The sequence below is a fragment of the Heterodontus francisci genome, chromosome 34 (assembly GCF_036365525.1).
Source record: "Heterodontus francisci isolate sHetFra1 chromosome 34, sHetFra1.hap1, whole genome shotgun sequence".
Taxonomy (NCBI): Eukaryota; Metazoa; Chordata; class Chondrichthyes; order Heterodontiformes; family Heterodontidae; genus Heterodontus; species Heterodontus francisci.
The window spans coordinates 18811253-18829713 of NC_090404.1; the positions used below are offsets into that span (position 1 = coordinate 18811253).

Sequence of the window (18461 nt, forward strand, 5' to 3'; positions counted from 1 at the left end):
AGTTCAAGAAGGTGGCTCGCCACCACCACCTTCTCAAGAGCAAATATTGATGGGCCAGCGATGCTAACATCCCATGAAGGAAGATAAAAGGGAACATGTGAGAAACTCAGTTCTCCTGGGTGGCAATTTGTTATTTGGCGATTTGAACGGAGGTAAGCCAGCAGAAAGATGCAAAGCAATGTTCAAATAGACTGACATTTTTTGTTTATTTTTTCACGGGGCATCAGTGAGAAAGGCAGCATTTATTGTCCGTCCTTAATTGCCCTTGAAAGGTCAGTGGCCAGTTCGGCCATTTCAGAGGACAGTTAAAAGTACTGTGGGTCAGGAGGCGCCAGAAGAGGTAAAGGAAGGCAGGTCTCTTTCCTGAAATGACATCGGTGCAGCAGATGGGTTTTCCAGCAAAGGATGATGGTTTCACAGCACCTTGAGTGAGCGAAGGTGAAATGGGGCATATTTGCATTTGTGAATGAAATGGAAAATGGTTGAGCTGTTGTGGGGGGATTTGTATTAGTATTTGCTCATGGATTGTAAATGCAATGCACCCAAGCAAGGCAATTACTGCCCCTGTGCTTAAATTAGTGGCCTGTATGGGGATTGAACCCAGGACCTTGGCGTTATTAGCACCACGCTCTAACCATCTGAGCTAACAGGCCTTGACACTCAGCTACCTGTTAATGTTAATGTTGTACGCCTGTCACCTTTCATCAGCACTCTCTTTCTCTCTCCACAGATGCTGAGTTTCAGCAACACTTGCTCTTTTTCTTTCACATTTCCAACATGCACACACACTTTGACTTTGATTTCTATCTTCAAATGGCTTTTGCAAACTCCATTTATCCACAAAGCCTGCATTACCAATTCAACAATGCAACCACTCGGCCTGCACTTTCAATGCATTGTGCTTACAAATTCCTCTCACTTCCATCTTCCCAAGCAAAGACCTCCATTCACAGGATAATTCTGAAGAAAAGCACCTTTCAATCACCAATCAATTCCTTTACAGCCACAACCTGGACTGCATGGTAGCGTGGCCGAGCGGTCTAAGGCGCTGGATTCAGGTTCCAGTCTCTTCGGAGGCGTGGGTTCGAATCCCACCGCTGCCAGCATTTGACTCCCTGTTCCTTTTGGGCACACTCATTCTGCTGTGCTGGGCACATTGTCGCCGGGACAAGTCCACTTCTTCCCTGCGGCCCCTTTGCTTTCACCACCTTGGCTCCTGTGCCAGTATTTGAAGACATGGCTAATGCTCGCAAACTCTCTTGGCCTGCGAGCGTTACCTTTCTATTTATGCTACTCTTTCAATAAAACTTCAATGTCAAGACATTCTACCAGGGCATTTTGAAAATCTTCATTGTCATTCGCAACTCTGCAATTCTTTCACATGAGTCCATTTCAGAAAGGTTTCAATCCTTGCCATTGTCCCTACAGCCACTGACAAATTGCTCCATTCTCTCTTTTCACCGCTGTCTATATCACAGAAATTCCAACCCATGTCTCCTGAAATTGAGTTTCGCATGGATTTCTGCTTCTCGAGTGCTCTATATTTTCTTACCATCTTTCTGATCATCTTCCGATAAGCCTCAGCTATTCGGCCTCTGAAGACCTTCGATTGCCATAGCTATCTTCATTTGAACTGCTAGTTTATCTGCTTCTCATGCAGCCAAATCAAGGAACCATAGCTCTACCATTTCTTTGAAAAGTTTGAATTTGGCAAGAGGATCGAGGCTTTCCACTTGGTAGATGGGAATTTAAACGTCATCATGTGGACATTCCTGGGATTTTCCCTGCTTTCCGAGGTAGGAAGAAGCTTTCCTGCTTTCCTCTGCACGAAGGTTTCAATGTGCTGCCGATCTGGCTGCCTGCAGTACTTTTACTTGCCGTCACCTCTTTCTGAACTCTATGGCACTGCAGGTCTGTGGCCCTGTTGCTCCCCTTCGCACGCTTTTTCAGGCATTGTCCACAAAGCAGTTTATTTTGCTGTCAATGGCACCAGGATGCCTCAAATAGCTGTAATGGCTGTGATGGCTATTTGCAGCATTTTATTTTAAGCCTGCTTTTCAATCGACCTGCACTGGCCTTTTTCAGCCTTTTGCAAGCTTGTCTTTGAATTAACTTGCAGCGGCATGCCCCAAATCAACCGATCACACCCCTTCGCTACTGAACCGCCGGCCCCTCAGTGCAGCTACTCACTGTTGCCAATGAAGTACTGCCTTCTGATAGTGCTTCACCTCTCGGAGCTCTGTCGACAGCTTCTGCGCCCCTCGCGGAATTCTGCTGCAGTGCCAAGCTGAATGTGACGCTCTCCCGATGTGCCGTAAAAAGTCCAAATCTTCGACAAATCGTTCGCTGTGACCGCATTGTGCTCCCTCTATCCTTCAAACACAAAGTCGCCAATCAATCACGCAGGTAGGACAGGTAAACTATATTGTGACTTCTTGATTTGACGATGAGAGTAGAATATCAATATCGCTGGAGAGTTTTCACCAGAGCGTCTTGCTCGTTCAACAAACAGATTCCGACTGCTATGTCACGTGACAGACGACATCATATCCTCCCTGACGATGCATACGAGTTATCGACATACCCGCTGAAAGACGTACGACAACAGCAACCATCGTCGGGGATCTGTGGACTTGCACTCCAAGGTGCCATTGTTCCTTTATACTTCTTCCATTTATTGTGTATTCCCTCGCCTTATTAGGCTTCCCCAAATGCGTTCCCTCACACCTCTGTGGATTGAATTCCAATTGCCGCTGTTCTGCCGATGTCACTCGTCCGTTCATATCTTCCTGCAGTCTCCAGCTTTCTCCTCATTATCACCCCTAAAGCCCAGTCTCCTTTGACAGCACCTTCCAAACCCGTCACCTCGATCGCCTTAAATGACAAGGGCAACAGTCGCATGGGGAACACCACTACCTACAAGTTCCCCACCAAAGCACACACCATCCTGACGTGGCATTATATCGCCGTTCTTTCACTGTCACTGAGTCACAATTCTGGAAGCCCCTCCCTAACAGCACTGGGTGTACCGGCTGCACATGGACTGCAGTAGTTCAAGAAGGTGGCTCGCCACCACCACCTTCTCATTGATGGGCCAGCGATGCTAACATCCCATGAAGGAAGATAAAAGGGAACATGTGAGAAACTCAGTTCTCCTGGGTGGCAATTTGTTATTTGGCGATTTGAACGGAGGTAAGCCAGCAGAAAGATGCAAAGCAATGTTCAAATAGACTGACATTTTTTGTTTATTTTTTCACGGGGCATCAGTGAGAAAGGCAGCATTTATTGTCCGTCCTTAATTGCCCTTGAAAGGTCAGTGGCCAGTTCGGCCATTTCAGAGGACAGTTAAAAGTACTGTGGGTCAGGAGGCGCCAGAAGAGGTAAAGGAAGGCAGGTCTCTTTCCTGAAATGACATCGGTGCAGCAGATGGGTTTTCCAGCAAAGGATGATGGTTTCACAGCACCTTGAGTGAGCGAAGGTGAAATGGGGCATATTTGCATTTGTGAATGAAATGGAAAATGGTTGAGCTGTTGTGGGGGGATTTGTATTAGTATTTGCTCACGGATTGTAAATGCAATGCACCCAAGCAAGGCAATTACTGCCCCTGTGCTTAAATTAGTGGCCTGTATGGGGATTGAACCCAGGACCTTGGCGTTATTAGCACCACGCTCTAACCATCTGAGCTAACAGGCCTTGACACTCAGCTACCTGTTAATGTTAATGTTGTACGCCTGTCACCTTTCATCAGCACTCTCTTTCTCTCTCCACAGATGCTGAGTTTCAGCAACACTTGCTCTTTTTCTTTCACATTTCCAACATGCACACACACTTTGACTTTGATTTCTATCTTCAAATGGCTTTTGCAAACTCCATTTATCCACAAAGCCTGCATTACCAATTCAACAATGCAACCACTCGGCCTGCACTTTCAATGCATTGTGCTTACAAATTCCTCTCACTTCCATCTTCCCAAGCAAAGACCTCCATTCACAGGATAATTCTGAAGAAAAGCACCTTTCAATCACCAATCAATTCCTTTACAGCCACAACCTTGACTGCATGGTAGCGTGGCCGAGCGGTCTAAGGCGCTGGATTCAGGTTCCAGTCTCTTCGGAGGCGTGGGTTCAAATCCCACCGCTGCCAGCATTTGACTCCCTGTTCCTTTTGGGCACACTCATTCTGCTGTGCTGGGCACATTGTCGCCGGGACAAGTCCACTTCTTCCCTGCGGCCCCTTTGCTTTCACCACCTTGGCTCCTGTGCCAGTATTTGAAGACATGGCTAATGCTTGCAAACTCTCTTGGCCTGCGAGTGTTACCTTTCTATTTATGCTACTCTTTCAATAAAACTTCAATGTCAAGACATTCTACCAGGGCATTTTGAAAATCTTCATTGTCATTCGCAACTCTGCAATTCTTTCACATGAGTCCATTTCAGAAAGGTTTCAATCCTTGCCATTGTCCCTACAGCCACTGACAAATTGCTCCATTCTCTCTTTTCACCGCTGTCTATATCACAGAAATTCCAACCCATGTCTCCTGAAATTGAGTTTCGCATGGATTTCTGCTTCTCGAGTGCTCTATATTTTCTTACCATCTTTCTGATCATCTTCCGATAAGCCTCAGCTATTCGGCCTCTGAAGACCTTCGATTGCCATAGCTATCTTCATTTGAACTGCTAGTTTATCTGCTTCTCATGCAGCCAAATCAAGGAACCATAGCTCTACCATTTCTTTGAAAAGTTTGAATTTGGCAAGAGGATCGAGGCTTTCCACTTGGTAGATGGGAATTTAAACGTCATCATGTGGACATTCCTGGGATTTTCCCTGCTTTCCGAGGTAGGAAGAAGCTTTCCTGCTTTCCTCTGCACGAAGGTTTCAATGTGCTGCCGATCTGGCTGCCTGCAGTACTTTTACTTGCCGTCACCTCTTTCTGAACTCTATGGCACTGCAGGTCTGTGGCCCTGTTGCTCCCCTTCGCACGCTTTTTCAGGCATTGTCCACAAAGCAGTTTATTTTGCTGTCAATGGCACCAGGATGCCTCAAATAGCTGTAATGGCTGTGATGGCTATTTGCAGCATTTTATTTTAAGCCTGCTTTTCAATCGACCTGCACTGGCCTTTTTCAGCCTTTTGCAAGCTTGTCTTTGAATTAACTTGCAGCGGCATGCCCCAAATCAACCGATCACACCCCTTCGCTACTGAACCGCCGGCCCCTCAGTGCAGCTACTCACTGTTGCCAATGAAGTACTGCCTTCTGATAGTGCTTCACCTCTCGGAGCTCTGTCGACAGCTTCTGCGCCCCTCGCGGAATTCTGCTGCAGTGCCAAGCTGAATGTGACGCTCTCCCGATGTGCCGTAAAAAGTCCAAATCTTCGACAAATCGTTCGCTGTGACCGCATTGTGCTCCCTCTATCCTTCAAACACAAAGTCGCCAATCAATCACGCAGGTAGGACAGGTAAACTATATTGTGACTTCTTGATTTGACGATGAGAGTAGAATATCAATATCGCTGGAGAGTTTTCACCAGAGCGTCTTGCTCGTTCAACAAACAGATTCCGACTGCTATGTCACGTGACAGACGACATCATATCCTCCCTGACGATGCATACGAGTTATCGACATACCCGCTGAAAGACGTACGACAACAGCAACCATCGTCGGGGATCTGTGGACTTGCACTCCAAGGTGCCATTGTTCCTTTATACTTCTTCCATTTATTGTGTATTCCCTCGCCTTATTAGGCTTCCCCAAATGCGTTCCCTCACACCTCTGTGGATTGAATTCCAATTGCCGCTGTTCTGCCGATGTCACTCGTCCGTTCATATCTTCCTGCAGTCTCCAGCTTTCTCCTCATTATCACCCCTAAAGCCCAGTCTCCTTTGACAGCACCTTCCAAACCCGTCACCTCGATCGCCTTAAATGACAAGGGCAACAGTCGCATGGGGAACACCACTACCTACAAGTTCCCCACCAAAGCACACACCATCCTGACGTGGCATTATATCGCCGTTCTTTCACTGTCACTGAGTCACAATTCTGGAAGCCCCTCCCTAACAGCACTGGGTGTACCGGCTGCACATGGACTGCAGTAGTTCAAGAAGGTGGCTCGCCACCACCACCTTCTCAAGAGCAAATATTGATGGGCCAGCGATGCTAACATCCCATGAAGGAAGATAAAAGGGAACATGTGAGAAACTCAGTTCTCCTGGGTGGCAATTTGTTATTTGGCGATTTGAACGGAGGTAAGCCAGCAGAAAGATGCAAAGCAATGTTCAAATAGACTGACATTTTTTGTTTATTTTTTCACGGGGCATCAGTGAGAAAGGCAGCATTTATTGTCCGTCCTTAATTGCCCTTGAAAGGTCAGTGGCCAGTTCGGCCATTTCAGAGGACAGTTAAAAGTACTGTGGGTCAGGAGGCGCCAGAAGAGGTAAAGGAAGGCAGGTCTCTTTCCTGAAATGACATCGGTGCAGCAGATGGGTTTTCCAGCAAAGGATGATGGTTTCACAGCACCTTGAGTGAGCGAAGGTGAAATGGGGCATATTTGCATTTGTGAATGAAATGGAAAATGGTTGAGCTGTTGTGGGGGGATTTGTATTAGTATTTGCTCATGGATTGTAAATGCAATGCACCCAAGCAAGGCAATTACTGCCCCTGTGCTTAAATTAGTGGCCTGTATGGGGATTGAACCCAGGACCTTGGCGTTATTAGCACCACGCTCTAACCATCTGAGCTAACAGGCCTTGACACTCAGCTACCTGTTAATGTTAATGTTGTACGCCTGTCACCTTTCATCAGCACTCTCTTTCTCTCTCCACAGATGCTGAGTTTCAGCAACACTTGCTCTTTTTCTTTCACATTTCCAACATGCACACACACTTTGACTTTGATTTCTATCTTCAAATGGCTTTTGCAAACTCCATTTATCCACAAAGCCTGCATTACCAATTCAACAATGCAACCACTCGGCCTGCACTTTCAATGCATTGTGCTTGCAAATTCCTCTCACTTCCATCTTCCCAAGCAAAGACCTCCATTCACAGGATAATTCTGAAGAAAAGCACCTTTCAATCACCAATCAATTCCTTTACAGCCACAATCTGGACTGCATGGTAGCGTGGCCGAGCGGTCTAAGGCGCTGGATTCAGGTTCCAGTCTCTTCGGAGGCGTGGGTTCGAATCCCACCGCTGCCAGCATTTGACTCCCTGTTCCTTTTGGGCACACTCATTCTGCTGTGCTGGGCACATTGTCGCCGGGACAAGTCCACTTCTTCCCTGCGGCCCCTTTGCTTTCACCACCTTGGCTCCTGTGCCAGTATTTGAAGACATGGCTAATGCTCGCAAACTCTCTTGGCCTGCGAGCGTTACCTTTCTATTTATGCTACTCTTTCAATAAAACTTCAATGTCAAGACATTCTACCAGGGCATTTTGAAAATCTTCATTGTCATTCGCAACTCTGCAATTCTTTCACATGAGTCCATTTCAGAAAGGTTTCAATCCTTGCCATTGTCCCTACAGCCACTGACAAATTGCTCCATTCTCTCTTTTCACCGCTGTCTATATCACAGAAATTCCAACCCATGTCTTCTGAAATTGAGTTTCGCATGGATTTCTGCTTCTCGAGTGCTCTATATTTTCTTACCATCTTTCTGATCATCTTCCGATAAGCCTCAGCTATTCGGCCTCTGAAGACCTTCGATTGCCATAGCTATCTTCATTTGAACTGCTAGTTTATCTGCTTCTGATGCAGCCAAATCAAAGAACCATAGCTCTACCATTTCTTTGAAAAGTTTGAATTTGGCAAGAGGATCGAGGCTTTCCACTTGGTAGATGGGAATTTAAACGTCATCATGTGGACATTCCTGGGATTTTCCCTGCTTTCCGAGGTAGGAAGAAGCTTTCCTGCTTTCCTCTGCACGAAGGTTTCAATGTGCTGCCGATCTGGCTGCCTGCAGTACTTTTACTTGCCGTCACCTCTTTCTGAACTCTATGGCACTGCAGGTCTGTGGCCCTGTTGCTCCCCTTCGCACGCTTTTTCAGGCATTGTCCACAAAGCAGTTTATTTTGCTGTCAATGGCACCAGGATGCCTCAAATAGCTGTAATGGCTGTGATGGCTATTTGCAGCATTTTATTTTAAGCCTGCTTTTCAATCGACCTGCACTGGCCTTTTTCAGCCTTTTGCAAGCTTGTCTTTGAATTAACTTGCAGCGGCATGCCCCAAATCAACCGATCACACCCCTTCGCTACTGAACCGCCGGCCCCTCAGTGCAGCTACTCACTGTTGCCAATGAAGTACTGCCTTCTGATAGTGCTTCACCTCTCGGAGCTCTGTCGACAGCTTCTGCGCCCCTCGCGGAATTCTGCTGCAGTGCCAAGCTGAATGTGACGCTCTCCCGATGTGCCGTAAAAAGTCCAAATCTTCGACAAATCGTTCGCTGTGACCGCATTGTGCTCCCTCTATCCTTCAAACACAAAGTCGCCAATCAATCACGCAGGTAGGACAGGTAAACTATATTGTGACTTCTTGATTTGACGATGAGAGTAGAATATCAATATCGCTGGAGAGTTTTCACCAGAGCGTCTTGCTCGTTCAACAAACAGATTCCGACTGCTATGTCACGTGACAGACGACATCATATCCTCCCTGACGATGCATACGAGTTATCGACATACCCGCTGAAAGACGTACGACAACAGCAACCATCGTCGGGGATCTGTGGACTTGCACTCCAAGGTGCCATTGTTCCTTTATACTTCTTCCATTTATTGTGTATTCCCTCGCCTTATTAGGCTTCCCCAAATGCGTTCCCTCACACCTCTGTGGATTGAATTCCAATTGCCGCTGTTCTGCCGATGTCACTCGTCCGTTCATATCTTCCTGCAGTCTCCAGCTTTCTCCTCATTATCACCCCTAAAGCCCAGTCTCCTTTGACAGCACCTTCCAAACCCGTCACCTCGATCGCCTTAAATGACAAGGGCAACAGTCGCATGGGGAACACCACTACCTACAAGTTCCCCACCAAAGCACACACCATCCTGACGTGGCATTATATCGCCGTTCTTTCACTGTCACTGAGTCACAATTCTGGAAGCCCCTCCCTAACAGCACTGGGTGTACCGGCTGCACATGGACTGCAGTAGTTCAAGAAGGTGGCTCGCCACCACCACCTTCTCAAGAGCAAATATTGATGGGCCAGCGATGCTAACATCCCATGAAGGAAGATAAAAGGGAACATGTGAGAAACTCAGTTCTCCTGGGTGGCAATTTGTTATTTGGCGATTTGAACGGAGGTAAGCCAGCAGAAAGATGCAAAGCAATGTTCAAATAGACTGACATTTTTTGTTTATTTTTTCACGGGGCATCAGTGAGAAAGGCAGCATTTATTGTCCGTCCTTAATTGCCCTTGAAAGGTCAGTGGCCAGTTCGGCCATTTCAGAGGACAGTTAAAAGTACTGTGGGTCAGGAGGCGCCAGAAGAGGTAAAGGAAGGCAGGTCTCTTTCCTGAAATGACATCGGTGCAGCAGATGGGTTTTCCAGCAAAGGATGATGGTTTCACAGCACCTTGAGTGAGCGAAGGTGAAATGGGGCATATTTGCATTTGTGAATGAAATGGAAAATGGTTGAGCTGTTGTGGGGGGATTTGTATTAGTATTTGCTCATGGATTGTAAATGCAATGCACCCAAGCAAGGCAATTACTGCCCCTGTGCTTAAATTAGTGGCCTGTATGGGGATTGAACCCAGGACCTTGGCGTTATTAGCACCACGCTCTAACCATCTGAGCTAACAGGCCTTGACACTCAGCTACCTGTTAATGTTAATGTTGTACGCCTGTCACCTTTCATCAGCACTCTCTTTCTCTCTCCACAGATGCTGAGTTTCAGCAACACTTGCTCTTTTTCTTTCACATTTCCAACATGCACACACACTTTGACTTTGATTTCTATCTTCAAATGGCTTTTGCAAACTCCATTTATCCACAAAGCCTGCATTACCAATTCAACAATGCAACCACTCGGCCTGCACTTTCAATGCATTGTGCTTACAAATTCCTCTCACTTCCATCTTCCCAAGCAAAGACCTCCATTCACAGGATAATTCTGAAGAAAAGCACCTTTCAATCACCAATCAATTCCTTTACAGCCACAACCTTGACTGCATGGTAGCGTGGCCGAGCGGTCTAAGGCGCTGGATTCAGGTTCCAGTCTCTTCGGAGGCGTGGGTTCGAATCCCACCGCTGCCAGCATTTGACTCCCTGTTCCTTTTGGGCACACTCATTCTGCTGTGCTGGGCACATTGTCGCCGGGACAAGTCCACTTCTTCCCTGCGGCCCCTTTGCTTTCACCACCTTGGCTCCTGTGCCAGTATTTGAAGACATGGCTAATGCTCGCAAACTCTCTTGGCCTGCGAGCGTTACCTTTCTATTTATGCTACTCTTTCAATAAAACTTCAATGTCAAGACATTCTACCAGGGCATTTTGAAAATCTTCATTGTCATTCGCAACTCTGCAATTCTTTCACATGAGTCCATTTCAGAAAGGTTTCAATCCTTGCCATTGTCCCTACAGCCACTGACAAATTGCTCCATTCTCTCTTTTCACCGCTGTCTATATCACAGAAATTCCAACCCATGTCTCCTGAAATTGAGTTTCGCATGGATTTCTGCTTCTCGAGTGCTCTATATTTTCTTACCATCTTTCTGATCATCTTCCGATAAGCCTCAGCTATTCGGCCTCTGAAGACCTTCGATTGCCATAGCTATCTTCATTTGAACTGCTAGTTTATCTGCTTCTCATGCAGCCAAATCAAGGAACCATAGCTCTACCATTTCTTTGAAAAGTTTGAATTTGGCAAGAGGATCGAGGCTTTCCACTTGGTAGATGGGAATTTAAACGTCATCATGTGGACATTCCTGGGATTTTCCCTGCTTTCCGAGGTAGGAAGAAGCTTTCCTGCTTTCCTCTGCACGAAGGTTTCAATGTGCTGCCGATCTGGCTGCCCGCAGTACTTTTACTTGCCGTCACCTCTTTCTGAACTCTATGGCACTGCAGGTCTGTGGCCCTGTTGCTCCCCTTCGCACGCTTTTTCAGGCATTGTCCACAAAGCAGTTTATTTTGCTGTCAATGGCACCAGGATGCCTCAAATAGCTGTAATGGCTGTGATGGCTATTTGCAGCATTTTATTTTAAGCCTGCTTTTCAATCGACCTGCACTGGCCTTTTTCAGCCTTTTGCAAGCTTGTCTTTGAATTAACTTGCAGCGGCATGCCCCAAATCAACCGATCACACCCCTTCGCTACTGAACCGCCGGCCCCTCAGTGCAGCTACTCACTGTTGCCAATGAAGTACTGCCTTCTGATAGTGCTTCACCTCTCGGAGCTCTGTCGACAGCTTCTGCGCCCCTCGCGGAATTCTGCTGCAGTGCCAAGCTGAATGTGACGCTCTCCCGATGTGCCGTAAAAAGTCCAAATCTTCGACAAATCGTTCGCTGTGACCGCATTGTGCTCCCTCTATCCTTCAAACACAAAGTCGCCAATCAATCACGCAGGTAGGACAGGTAAACTATATTGTGACTTCTTGATTTGACGATGAGAGTAGAATATCAATATCGCTGGAGAGTTTTCACCAGAGCGTCTTGCTCGTTCAACAAACAGATTCCGACTGCTATGTCACGTGACAGACGACATCATATCCTCCCTGACGATGCATACGAGTTATCGACATACCCGCTGAAAGACGTACGACAACAGCAACCATCGTCGGGGATCTGTGGACTTGCACTCCAAGGTGCCATTGTTCCTTTATACTTCTTCCATTTATTGTGTATTCCCTCGCCTTATTAGGCTTCCCCAAATGCGTTCCCTCACACCTCTGTGGATTGAATTCCAATTGCCGCTGTTCTGCCGATGTCACTCGTCCGTTCATATCTTCCTGCAGTCTCCAGCTTTCTCCTCATTATCACCCCTAAAGCCCAGTCTCCTTTGACAGCACCTTCCAAACCCGTCACCTCGATCGCCTTAAATGACAAGGGCAACAGTCGCATGGGGAACACCACTACCTACAAGTTCCCCACCAAAGCACACACCATCCTGACGTGGCATTATATCGCCGTTCTTTCACTGTCACTGAGTCACAATTCTGGAAGCCCCTCCCTAACAGCACTGGGTGTACCGGCTGCACATGGACTGCAGTAGTTCAAGAAGGTGGCTCGCCACCACCACCTTCTCAAGAGCAAATATTGATGGGCCAGCGATGCTAACATCCCATGAAGGAAGATAAAAGGGAACATGTGAGAAACTCAGTTCTCCTGGGTGGCAATTTGTTATTTGGCGATTTGAACGGAGGTAAGCCAGCAGAAAGATGCAAAGCAATGTTCAAATAGACTGACATTTTTTGTTTATTTTTTCACGGGGCATCAGTGAGAAAGGCAGCATTTATTGTCCGTCCTTAATTGCCCTTGAAAGGTCAGTGGCCAGTTCGGCCATTTCAGAGGACAGTTAAAAGTACTGTGGGTCAGGAGGCGCCAGAAGAGGTAAAGGAAGGCAGGTCTCTTTCCTGAAATGACATCGGTGCAGCAGATGGGTTTTCCAGCAAAGGATGATGGTTTCACAGCACCTTGAGTGAGCGAAGGTGAAATGGGGCATATTTGCATTTGTGAATGAAATGGAAAATGGTTGAGCTGTTGTGGGGGGATTTGTATTAGTATTTGCTCATGGATTGTAAATGCAATGCACCCAAGCAAGGCAATTACTGCCCCTGTGCTTAAATTAGTGGCCTGTATGGGGATTGAACCCAGGACCTTGGCGTTATTAGCACCACGCTCTAACCATCTGAGCTAACAGGCCTTGACACTCAGCTACCTGTTAATGTTAATGTTGTACGCCTGTCACCTTTCATCAGCACTCTCTTTCTCTCTCCACAGATGCTGAGTTTCAGCAACACTTGCTCTTTTTCTTTCACATTTCCAACATGCACACACACTTTGACTTTGATTTCTATCTTCAAATGGCTTTTGCAAACTCCATTTATCCACAAAGCCTGCATTACCAATTCAACAATGCAACCACTCGGCCTGCACTTTCAATGCATTGTGCTTACAAATTCCTCTCACTTCCATCTTCCCAAGCAAAGACCTCCATTCACAGGATAATTCTGAAGAAAAGCACCTTTCAATCACCAATCAATTCCTTTACAGCCACAACCTGGACTGCATGGTAGCGTGGCCGAGCGGTCTAAGGCGCTGGATTCAGGTTCCAGTCTCTTCGGAGGCGTGGGTTCGAATCCCACCGCTGCCAGCATTTGACTCCCTGTTCCTTTTGGGCACACTCATTCTGCTGTGCTGGGCACATTGTCGCCGGGACAAGTCCACTTCTTCCCTGCGGCCCCTTTGCTTTCACCACCTTGGCTCCTGTGCCAGTATTTGAAGACATGGCTAATGCTCGCAAACTCTCTTGGCCTGCGAGCGTTACCTTTCTATTTATGCTACTCTTTCAATAAAACTTCAATGTCAAGACATTCTACCAGGGCATTTTGAAAATCTTCATTGTCATTCGCAACTCTGCAATTCTTTCACATGAGTCCATTTCAGAAAGGTTTCAATCCTTGCCATTGTCCCTACAGCCACTGACAAATTGCTCCATTCTCTCTTTTCACCGCTGTCTATATCACAGAAATTCCAACCCATGTCTCCTGAAATTGAGTTTCGCATGGATTTCTGCTTCTCGAGTGCTCTATATTTTCTTACCATCTTTCTGATCATCTTCCGATAAGCCTCAGCTATTCGGCCTCTGAAGACCTTCGATTGCCATAGCTATCTTCATTTGAACTGCTAGTTTATCTGCTTCTCATGCAGCCAAATCAAGGAACCATAGCTCTACCATTTCTTTGAAAAGTTTGAATTTGGCAAGAGGATCGAGGCTTTCCACTTGGTAGATGGGAATTTAAACGTCATCATGTGGACATTCCTGGGATTTTCCCTGCTTTCCGAGGTAGGAAGAAGCTTTCCTGCTTTCCTCTGCACGAAGGTTTCAATGTGCTGCCGATCTGGCTGCCTGCAGTACTTTTACTTGCCGTCACCTCTTTCTGAACTCTATGGCACTGCAGGTCTGTGGCCCTGTTGCTCCCCTTCGCACGCTTTTTCAGGCATTGTCCACAAAGCAGTTTATTTTGCTGTCAATGGCACCAGGATGCCTCAAATAGCTGTAATGGCTGTGATGGCTATTTGCAGCATTTTATTTTAAGCCTGCTTTTCAATCGACCTGCACTGGCCTTTTTCAGCCTTTTGCAAGCTTGTCTTTGAATTAACTTGCAGCGGCATGCCCCAAATCAACCGATCACACCCCTTCGCTACTGAACCGCCGGCCCCTCAGTGCAGCTACTCACTGTTGCCAATGAAGTACTGCCTTCTGATAGTGCTTCACCTCTCGGAGCTCTGTCGACAGCTTCTGCGCCCCTCGCGGAATTCTGCTGCAGTGCCAAGCTGAATGTGACGCTCTCCCGATGTGCCGTAAAAAGTCCAAATCTTCGACAAATCGTTCGCTGTGACCGCATTGTGCTCCCTCTATCCTTCAAACACAAAGTCGCCAATCAATCACGCAGGTAGGACAGGTAAACTATATTGTGACTTCTTGATTTGACGATGAGAGTAGAATATCAATATCGCTGGAGAGTTTTCACCAGAGCGTCTTGCTCGTTCAACAAACAGATTCCGACTGCTATGTCACGTGACAGACGACATCATATCCTCCCTGACGATGCATACGAGTTATCGACATACCCGCTGAAAGACGTACGACAACAGCAACCATCGTCGGGGATCTGTGGACTTGCACTCCAAGGTGCCATTGTTCCTTTATACTTCTTCCATTTATTGTGTATTCCCTCGCCTTATTAGGCTTCCCCAAATGCGTTCCCTCACACCTCTGTGGATTGAATTCCAATTGCCGCTGTTCTGCCGATGTCACTCGTCCGTTCATATCTTCCTGCAGTCTCCAGCTTTCTCCTCATTATCACCCCTAAAGCCCAGTCTCCTTTGACAGCACCTTCCAAACCCGTCACCTCGATCGCCTTAAATGACAAGGGCAACAGTCGCATGGGGAACACCACTACCTACAAGTTCCCCACCAAAGCACACACCATCCTGACGTGGCATTATATCGCCGTTCTTTCACTGTCACTGAGTCACAATTCTGGAAGCCCCTCCCTAACAGCACTGGGTGTACCGGCTGCACATGGACTGCAGTAGTTCAAGAAGGTGGCTCGCCACCACCACCTTCTCATTGATGGGCCAGCGATGCTAACATCCCATGAAGGAAGATAAAAGGGAACATGTGAGAAACTCAGTTCTCCTGGGTGGCAATTTGTTATTTGGCGATTTGAACGGAGGTAAGCCAGCAGAAAGATGCAAAGCAATGTTCAAATAGACTGACATTTTTTGTTTATTTTTTCACGGGGCATCAGTGAGAAAGGCAGCATTTATTGTCCGTCCTTAATTGCCCTTGAAAGGTCAGTGGCCAGTTCGGCCATTTCAGAGGACAGTTAAAAGTACTGTGGGTCAGGAGGCGCCAGAAGAGGTAAAGGAAGGCAGGTCTCTTTCCTGAAATGACATCGGTGCAGCAGATGGGTTTTCCAGCAAAGGATGATGGTTTCACAGCACCTTGAGTGAGCGAAGGTGAAATGGGGCATATTTGCATTTGTGAATGAATTGGAAAATGGTTGAGCTGTTGTGGGGGGATTTGTATTAGTATTTGCTCATGGATTGTAAATGCAATGCACCCAAGCAAGGCAATTACTGCCCCTGTGCTTAAATTAGTGGCCTGTATGGGGATTGAACCCAGGACCTTGGCGTTATTAGCACCACGCTCTAACCATCTGAGCTAACAGGCCTTGACACTCAGCTACCTGTTAATGTTAATGTTGTACGCCTGTCACCTTTCATCAGCACTCTCTTTCTCTCTCCACAGATGCTGAGTTTCAGCAACACTTGCTCTTTTTCTTTCACATTTCCAACATGCACACACACTTTGACTTTGATTTCTATCTTCAAATGGCTTTTGCAAACTCCATTTATCCACAAAGCCTGCATTACCAATTCAACAATGCAACCACTCGGCCTGCACTTTCAATGCATTGTGCTTACAAATTCCTCTCACTTCCATCTTCCCAAGCAAAGACCTCCATTCACAGGATAATTCTGAAGAAAAGCACCTTTCAATCACCAATCAATTCCTTTACAGCCACAACCTTGACTGCATGGTAGCGTGGCCGAGCGGTCTAAGGCGCTGGATTCAGGTTCCAGTCTCTTCGGAGGCGTGGGTTCAAATCCCACCGCTGCCAGCATTTGACTCCCTGTTCCTTTTGGGCACACTCATTCTGCTGTGCTGGGCACATTGTCGCCGGGACAAGTCCACTTCTTCCCTGCGGCCCCTTTGCTTTCACCACCTTGGCTCCTGTGCCAGTATTTGAAGACATGGCTAATGCTTGCAAACTCTCTTGGCCTGCGAGTGTTACCTTTCTATTTATGCTACTCTTTCAATAAAACTTCAATGTCAAGACATTCTACCAGGGCATTTTGAAAATCTTCATTGTCATTCGCAACTCTGCAATTCTTTCACATGAGTCCATTTCAGAAAGGTTTCAATCCTTGCCATTGTCCCTACAGCCACTGACAAATTGCTCCATTCTCTCTTTTCACCGCTGTCTATATCACAGAAATTCCAACCCATGTCTCCTGAAATTGAGTTTCGCATGGATTTCTGCTTCTCGAGTGCTCTATATTTTCTTACCATCTTTCTGATCATCTTCCGATAAGCCTCAGCTATTCGGCCTCTGAAGACCTTCGATTGCCATAGCTATCTTCATTTGAACTGCTAGTTTATCTGCTTCTCATGCAGCCAAATCAAGGAACCATAGCTCTACCATTTCTTTGAAAAGTTTGAATTTGGCAAGAGGATCGAGGCTTTCCACTTGGTAGATGGGAATTTAAACGTCATCATGTGGACATTCCTGGGATTTTCCCTGCTTTCCGAGGTAGGAAGAAGCTTTCCTGCTTTCCTCTGCACGAAGGTTTCAATGTGCTGCCGATCTGGCTGCCTGCAGTACTTTTACTTGCCGTCACCTCTTTCTGAACTCTATGGCACTGCAGGTCTGTGGCCCTGTTGCTCCCCTTCGCACGCTTTTTCAGGCATTGTCCACAAAGCAGTTTATTTTGCTGTCAATGGCACCAGGATGCCTCAAATAGCTGTAATGGCTGTGATGGCTATTTGCAGCATTTTATTTTAAGCCTGCTTTTCAATCGACCTGCACTGGCCTTTTTCAGCCTTTTGCAAGCTTGTCTTTGAATTAACTTGCAGCGGCATGCCCCAAATCAACCGATCACACCCCTTCGCTACTGAACCGCCGGCCCCTCAGTGCAGCTACTCACTGTTGCCAATGAAGTACTGCCTTCTGATAGTGCTTCACCTCTCGGAGCTCTGTCGACAGCTTCTGCGCCCCTCGCGGAATTCTGCTGCAGTGCCAAGCTGAATGTGACGCTCTCCCGATGTGCCGTAAAAAGTCCAAATCTTCGACAAATCGTTCGCTGTGACCGCATTGTGCTCCCTCTATCCTTCAAACACAAAGTCGCCAATCAATCACGCAGGTAGGACAGGTAAACTATATTGTGACTTCTTGATTTGACGATGAGAGTAGAATATCAATATCGCTGGAGAGTTTTCACCAGAGCGTCTTGCTCGTTCAACAAACAGATTCCGACTGCTATGTCACGTGACAGACGACATCATATCCTCCCTGACGATGCATACGAGTTATCGACATACCCGCTGAAAGACGTACGACAACAGCAACCATCGTCGGGGATCTGTGGACTTGCACTCCAAGGTGCCATTGTTCCTTTATACTTCTTCCATTTATTGTGTATTCCCTCGCCTTATTAGGCTTCCCCAAATGCGTTCCCTCACACCTCTGTGGATTGAATTCCAATTGCCGCTGTTCTGCCGATGTCACTCGTCCGTTCATATCTTCCTGCAGTCTCCAGCTTTCTCCTCATTATCACCCCTAAAGCCCAGTCTCCTTTGACAGCACCTTCCAAACCCGTCACCTCGATCGCCTTAAATGACAAGGGCAACAGTCGCATGGGGAACACCACTACCTACAAGTTCCCCACCAAAGCACACACCATCCTGACGTGGCATTATATCGCCGTTCTTTCACTGTCACTGAGTCACAATTCTGGAAGCCCCTCCCTAACAGCACTGGGTGTACCGGCTGCACATGGACTGCAGTAGTTCAAGAAGGTGGCTCGCCACCACCACCTTCTCAAGAGCAAATATTGATGGGCCAGCGATGCTAACATCCCATGAAGGAAGATAAAAGGGAACATGTGAGAAACTCAGTTCTCCTGGGTGGCAATTTGTTATTTGGCGATTTGAACGGAGGTAAGCCAGCAGAAAGATGCAAAGCAATG

General features: G+C 46.9%; 12 non-coding genes across 12 annotated transcripts; 6 read left to right on the forward strand and 6 right to left on the reverse strand.

Moving 5' to 3' along the window:
* Window positions 1-579: 579 nt before the first annotated feature.
* On the reverse strand, window positions 580-653 carry trnai-aau (transfer RNA isoleucine (anticodon AAU)). Its single transcript has one exon. It is a non-coding gene; the product is annotated as a tRNA-Ile (tRNA).
* Window positions 654-1021: 368 nt separating this feature from the next.
* On the forward strand, window positions 1022-1103 carry trnal-cag (transfer RNA leucine (anticodon CAG)). The gene has a single exon. It is a non-coding gene; the product is annotated as a tRNA-Leu (tRNA).
* A 2516-nt stretch (window positions 1104-3619) lies between these two features.
* Window positions 3620-3693, reverse strand: trnai-aau (transfer RNA isoleucine (anticodon AAU)). Its single transcript has one exon. It is a non-coding gene; the product is annotated as a tRNA-Ile (tRNA).
* Window positions 3694-4061: 368 nt separating this feature from the next.
* trnal-cag (transfer RNA leucine (anticodon CAG)) lies at window positions 4062-4143 on the forward strand. The gene has a single exon. It is a non-coding gene; the product is annotated as a tRNA-Leu (tRNA).
* A 2526-nt stretch (window positions 4144-6669) lies between these two features.
* trnai-aau (transfer RNA isoleucine (anticodon AAU)) lies at window positions 6670-6743 on the reverse strand. Its single transcript has one exon. It is a non-coding gene; the product is annotated as a tRNA-Ile (tRNA).
* A 368-nt stretch (window positions 6744-7111) lies between these two features.
* Window positions 7112-7193, forward strand: trnal-cag (transfer RNA leucine (anticodon CAG)). Its single transcript has one exon. It is a non-coding gene; the product is annotated as a tRNA-Leu (tRNA).
* A 2526-nt stretch (window positions 7194-9719) lies between these two features.
* trnai-aau (transfer RNA isoleucine (anticodon AAU)) lies at window positions 9720-9793 on the reverse strand. Its single transcript has one exon. It is a non-coding gene; the product is annotated as a tRNA-Ile (tRNA).
* Window positions 9794-10161: 368 nt separating this feature from the next.
* trnal-cag (transfer RNA leucine (anticodon CAG)) lies at window positions 10162-10243 on the forward strand. The gene has a single exon. It is a non-coding gene; the product is annotated as a tRNA-Leu (tRNA).
* A 2526-nt stretch (window positions 10244-12769) lies between these two features.
* Window positions 12770-12843, reverse strand: trnai-aau (transfer RNA isoleucine (anticodon AAU)). Its single transcript has one exon. It is a non-coding gene; the product is annotated as a tRNA-Ile (tRNA).
* Window positions 12844-13211: 368 nt separating this feature from the next.
* On the forward strand, window positions 13212-13293 carry trnal-cag (transfer RNA leucine (anticodon CAG)). Its single transcript has one exon. It is a non-coding gene; the product is annotated as a tRNA-Leu (tRNA).
* A 2516-nt stretch (window positions 13294-15809) lies between these two features.
* On the reverse strand, window positions 15810-15883 carry trnai-aau (transfer RNA isoleucine (anticodon AAU)). The gene has a single exon. It is a non-coding gene; the product is annotated as a tRNA-Ile (tRNA).
* A 368-nt stretch (window positions 15884-16251) lies between these two features.
* On the forward strand, window positions 16252-16333 carry trnal-cag (transfer RNA leucine (anticodon CAG)). Its single transcript has one exon. It is a non-coding gene; the product is annotated as a tRNA-Leu (tRNA).
* The last annotated feature ends 2128 nt before the right edge of the window (window positions 16334-18461 follow it).